Here is a 5924-nt window from a genome sequence, read left to right on the forward strand (position 1 = left end):
AAGTGGAGCCCAATATGCAACAAGTTGCATATTGACGGAACACCACATCAATTATTTAGTTCACTCCCGGTTAGGTACTCAACAATATTAAATGTTGTTTAAACATGGCAAGAGGTGGAGCAAAAATAAACTAAACATTTAGGCAAGTTTAAATGAGGCCGGAAATAACAAACAACAAATCCGGTAAATCCCCATATGCATTTAGCAAATTAAAGCAAACAACAATTTTAAGAATTTAAATGTTGTTATCATGATGCGGATGACATGTGCAAGTTTATACAATTTTTATTAAAAGTTGACAAGAGCATTATGAAGCATTTGTCATCGTGGCGGAAACGAAAAGGGTGCCACGGCAACGAATCCGAAAATGATGCCACGGCAACATTCCGATGATCCGGTAGCTCATGGGGATACCGGTGCAAAAGAAAAAGTGACGGAAGCGTGTCATGCAAGGATGGTGGGGTGCTCCCAGATACCGGGTCCCCACGGGTTAGCGGCAAAAGAGGAGGACCGAGCAAGTGACAACTCGGACACGGTGCAGACAACGGGTGCATCTCATACAACACATGCAAACGTTCTCGGACGGTCGTCTCGGGGTTATACCTTCGAAGCATGCAAAAGGGGTGGTTCTCGTTCGGTGCAAAGTAGAGGAAGTAGATGTTCTCGAGACATTCATAGTGGAAGTAGTCGTTCTCGCTTCGTAGTTGTACACACTCTGTAGGTGTTCGGTGTCACAACGAGGAACTTGACATCCACGGGGTCTTCGAGGGTCGATGGTAGTTGTTCTATGCATCGGGCGTCAAGGTACTTGTCGTTCTTAGCGATTCCAAAGACGGCGGTAGTGGTACACGTTACGTAGATGTTCAGGGTCGTCACCATTCGTAGTCAATGTAGTTGAACTTGACGAAACCCTCGGCGATAGTCGTAGTGGATGTCATCGGTATCGTGGTACTTGGCGATATATGTCCGTAGAGGTACTTTGCAGTTTCGATGACAGTCATACACGTTTTCGTAGATGTTCGAGCCATAGGTAGCGGTACTTGGTGAATCCCGAAACGATCTTGGCGTCTTCGCGCGTAGGGGGTAATTGGCGTTTCCGTGTGGCACTTGTCAAGCAAGAGGCGAAGTCGTGGTACTTGGGTCGTCGTGGAACTTGCGTTCAGGACATGTAGTCGTACCAGGCGTCCGTGGCCTTCGAGGGACTTGGCGAAAACCATTCAGGGAGGAAGCAACGGGGCTCAGTAGCGGCGAACATGGCGAAGCAGGAAGGGGCTTGGCACAGCGGACGTGGCTCCAATGAAGCTGCTTGCTCGCAGCGGCCGGAAACAGAGGCAGGGGCCTCGGTGCGATGGAGGCGGAGCAGAGGAGGGGCGAGGCAAACAGGAGGTGTGCAGGCGAAGGCGAAGCAGGGAGGCAGAGCTCCTAATCCGACGGCGGGGAACTTTAACGGAGTAGACAGGACGGCGGCGACAGCCATGGGGCTCCTGCTCCTACTGGTGGCGACGAAGACAATCGTGGACGAGAGCTGGAGGCAGGGCATGGCGCAGGACCTGTGGGCGCTGGAGGCGACGCCGGTCCTCGGACGATGAGGCGATGACGAGGAGGAGACCGGGGTTGCAGAAGGCGGCAGCGCGGCCTGGAGTAGGGAAGCAGAGGCCGGTGGCGCGAGGGAAAATCCCACGGCGACGGGCACCAACGAACGGAGGTGGGCGTCTGCAGGGCTGTCGCGCACGGAGAGGAGGCTCGAGGGGATCGGGCACGGGGTGCGTTGCATGAGGGAGAGAGCGAACGGAGGGAGTAGGGATCGAGCGAGCATCTCCCTGAGCTGACGGCGCAAGGAGGAAATGAAGGAGAGGAGGGGATCGATCGGGATGGGGGTTCGCTCGGGCCTAGGGTTAGGATTAGGTGGGCCTGGTGCGTGAAGTTGGGCGGCCCAGGTGCAGTTGGCCTAGGGATTAGGCAGGGGCGCGGCTGGGCCTAGGGATGGGCCCTAGAGGACGGCCTGCTGGGCTCTCTCCCCTCTCTCTCTCTCTCTCTCTCTCTCTCTCTCTCTCTCTCTCTCTCTCTCTCTCTCTTATTTCTAAGCAGAAAACAAAAGTGGAGAAGAAAAGAAAGAGGGAGGGGTTAGGGAAAGAATTAGCGCATGCAGATAATATTCCCGGACTCGCAAAAATGTGTACGATGCAAGAGAAATGGAGTGGGCATTTTTCAAAGTTTAAATTCAAACTCATTTGATTTAAAATCAAATGGTTTGAATAGGAAGTGAGGGTTAGGAAGGTCAAAAAATGTTCGGATTTTTGGTGGAGCTCCGAAAAATGATAAAACAATTTACGGACAAAGTTCGAGGTCAAGAAGCGAGATAACAAAGGCATGGGAAAATTTTGCAAGTGTGTTTTAGGTGATTACATAAGAATGGATTATTTATCATAGCTCCCTAATATTGGGAGGGTATGTTATAAAGAGAACTCACCATGTGAATTACCTCAATTTAAATGGATCAAAGATCCATGCAATTTATTTAGTTGAATTGCAAAAGATTTATGAGATGATGGCATGATGCAATGCAAAAATAAAAGGGCAGGCACAAATGAAACACACGGCGAAACCCGGAACATATGGAAGTCTTCTCGAGCATCTGTCTCGGGGCGTTACACCCGCCCAGGCGTGGGACGAGGCCACCGGGCGCGGCACGACGTGGCGTCGGCCAAAGCGGCGTCGGGCGGGGGGGGGGGGGGGGCGAGGTCGCCGGGAACGGCGGAGCCACCGGACGGAGTGGTGGGGGAAATGGCTGCGGTCGCGCGGCTGCGGCGAAGGGCAGAGGAAGGCGGCGAGCGGCTCGAGGGCTGACGGGAGTAAGCGGGCGCGGCGGACAGGGACGCAACCAGCCGAGGTCGCGCGCGTGCGTGGGGACTAGGCGCGGGCAGCAACGGGGGCGGACGGGCAGAGGTGGGCCGCAGGCTTGGCGGGAGTGGCTGCAGCGAGGAGGCGAGGCCATGCGCGGGACAACGGTGAGGCGAAGCGGGCGGCGTAGGCGACAGGGGGCGCGGGCGGCAACGACCACGACGCTCGGGACGAGGGGGAACAGGGGGAAGCGGGACGCGTGAGCTGACCCCCGATGCCGGGGAACGGTGCGGCGAGGCCTGGGGAGGTCCGGCGAGGTGGAATGGCGGCGGGGCGAGGTGGCGGCGACGGCAAAGTGGTCCGTCGACTTGGGGCAACGGGCGGCGGCGACTTGGGGCGGCGGTGTCCAGGCGGCGGGGCGCGGCTCAATCCGGCAGCTTTGGGGTCGGTGACGAGGCGAGGCGCCGACGTCGAGGAGTGGGGCGGCGCGGTCGTCGGGGAGAGGCGGCTGGGTTCGGGACGAGGCCTATGGGGCTCCCAGATCGGGAGGGGGAAGAAGGAGATCGGGGGAAGTGGGAGAAGTGGGGGGGGGGTTAGGTTTAGTGGGTGGGGGCAGCGGCCTTAGCAGGCCAGAGGGAGATGGGTGGCCGGCTGGGCCGGGGTGGGCCGTGCCCGGCTGCTAGCTGGACCGAGAGGCCCGTGGGAGTGGGTGGCCGTTTCCTTTTCCTTTTCATTTTTTAAATAAACAGAGATGGGTAAGAAATAATGGGCATGCTATTTACGTAGGAAAAATATGGGAAGTGCCCCTTTTATTCCCTGGTGATCTAGGCAGTGCCACAAGTAATTTGTAGATCAAGAGAATTCATTTGATATTTTCATAAATAGGATAGCATTTTAAAATGCTGAATTGGTGCTGTTATAATTACTAAAGCCCATCTTTGGACAAAAGTGATGTTGTTTTCCTTAACAAATAATTATTATGGAATTTTTGACAAATGATGAACATTTTTCCAGCAACTTTTGGGAAACTTCAAACTTCGCTTGAATTTGATTTGACTGGAATTTCCAAATGGGTATTGAGCATAGGTGATTAAGAACTGTTTGGAAACTGATTAGTTTAGTCATAGAGGGTTACTGTAGCATGACACGGGGGGTGTTACAAATCTCCTCCACTACAAGAAATCTCGTCCCGAGATTTAAGTGCGGAAGTAAAGAGTAACTTCGAAAGAACTGACCCTTATAGGGTTACTTATCTGGTGAACAATTCAGGGAATGTGGCAGAAGTGTCTCTCAAGTTGAAACTTAAGAAAACATCGAGAGCAAAATATGATGGTACAATAGGCAGTTTCAAGCGAATGGATAAACGATCGATACCTGAACAGAGTGTGAGAAGGGGTTTCAGAGCATCGGGAATAGATCATCTCTCGGACGGTGGCTCATGACAACACACAAAGCCAAGAGCAAATGATACTTCGGAATAAAGGATATACAGGTGAGTCAGGTTCCGATCCTGTGGAACTGTGGGTTATGGGCCCACCATGTGGGTTAAAATAGAAGGAGCGATAACATCTTGCATGGTCATGATAGCAAGGCATGTCAGAGGGTAGCCTATCAGTTATGTCGGCAACAACGTCGGTACCAAGGGTGAGGGACGAAGAGAACCATTTTCTTGCTCGTTGGATGAGGCGGGCTGTTAGGGAAAGTTCTCGTCCATAGGTGGCTACCGGAATGTCATCAATAATAATAACATAGTCTTTACTGACAGTGTTGTAGATTGAGGTGCTTACCTAAGCAGGAAAATTATCTCTACCGAGATAAGTTAGTTTACCGGAAGGGTTAAACAAAAGAATGGAAAGGAAAATATGATTAGTATATTAATCAGAACAATGGAAAGGAAAATGTGTTTAAACATAATCATCAGGAGTATATCCTTCCCAAGGACAAGCGGTGTCGGAGTAATGGGCCACGGGTAGGCTAACCCAAGGCCCATAACCTTTCAAGACATCGGGGCTGACTGCGCCCCTCGAGACGACAGACGGAGAGCCGACTTCAGGAGAGCGGCTGGAGGAGCAGCCGGCTGCCCATATGCGTCCGAGTCCTAGAGATGAGATCAAGACCGGCCGACTCCGACTGGCGGCTTCCGAAGAAGCCGGCCACGAGGAGTCGGCCCACGACACCAGCAAAGCCCATGCCCTCATCAGGGGGGATGGGATAGGGAGTGGCGATAGTAAATCCCACTCCCTCCCCTTTTCCAGGAGATGGCTAGGACACAGTGCACTGTACCAGCGGAGATCTCCGTCTGGCGCAGCACTGTTGCCATGCCATCCCTGACGTCAGCAACAGTGGGCAGAGTCCTGTACCCACGACGGCCTGACGGTACGATCCATGGATGACGGGCCCTACCAGTCAGTGAGAGTCCGAAAGACGGCAAGGGCGCCACCAGTCGGACCCATAGGGAGCCGGCCCACGGGAGTCGGCCTGCCCCTCCCATGGGTCCCACGCGCCATTAACCAGACGAGACGGGGAGTGGCTACAGTAATCGCCCGCCAGGCGGCAGGACTGTAGCCATAACTCCATGTCCAAGCCTGCGTCATTAGAAGGACATCTACAGTAATAAGGTGCGACCTGTCGGCTTCGTACCAGACCAGTCGGCTGGGCCCACCAATTGGCGGGCCCCAAAAGTCGGCAGGAGGGCCCGCAAGCGAAGAGACTGACAGCTGGGCCCTGCACCCAGATAGTTTACCATTGTACCCCTGGGGGGTAGGCCTATATAAACCCCCAGGGCACCCATGCAAGGGGTTCCGATTCATTAGAACTAGACGGACCTTAGAGGAAGGAGAGAGCTAGCCCTGCCTTCTCCTACCCACAGATACAGCTCGTGGAGCGCCTTTGTACTCACTTTGCCTTAGTGATCATGCGGAGACCCCACAGAGCAGGACTAGGGGTGTTATCTCCTAGGAGAGCCCCGAACCTGGGTAAAGTACGGCGGCCTTCGTATCTACGCCTCATCCCGTTTCCAGGCACCGGCGACGTTCTACTCGCCCCCACCATGATAAGCCATCCATTGGCATATGTCGCACCCA

This window comes from Triticum aestivum, chromosome 2A (assembly GCF_018294505.1).
Source record: "Triticum aestivum cultivar Chinese Spring chromosome 2A, IWGSC CS RefSeq v2.1, whole genome shotgun sequence".
Classification (NCBI taxonomy): domain Eukaryota; kingdom Viridiplantae; phylum Streptophyta; class Magnoliopsida; order Poales; family Poaceae; genus Triticum; species Triticum aestivum.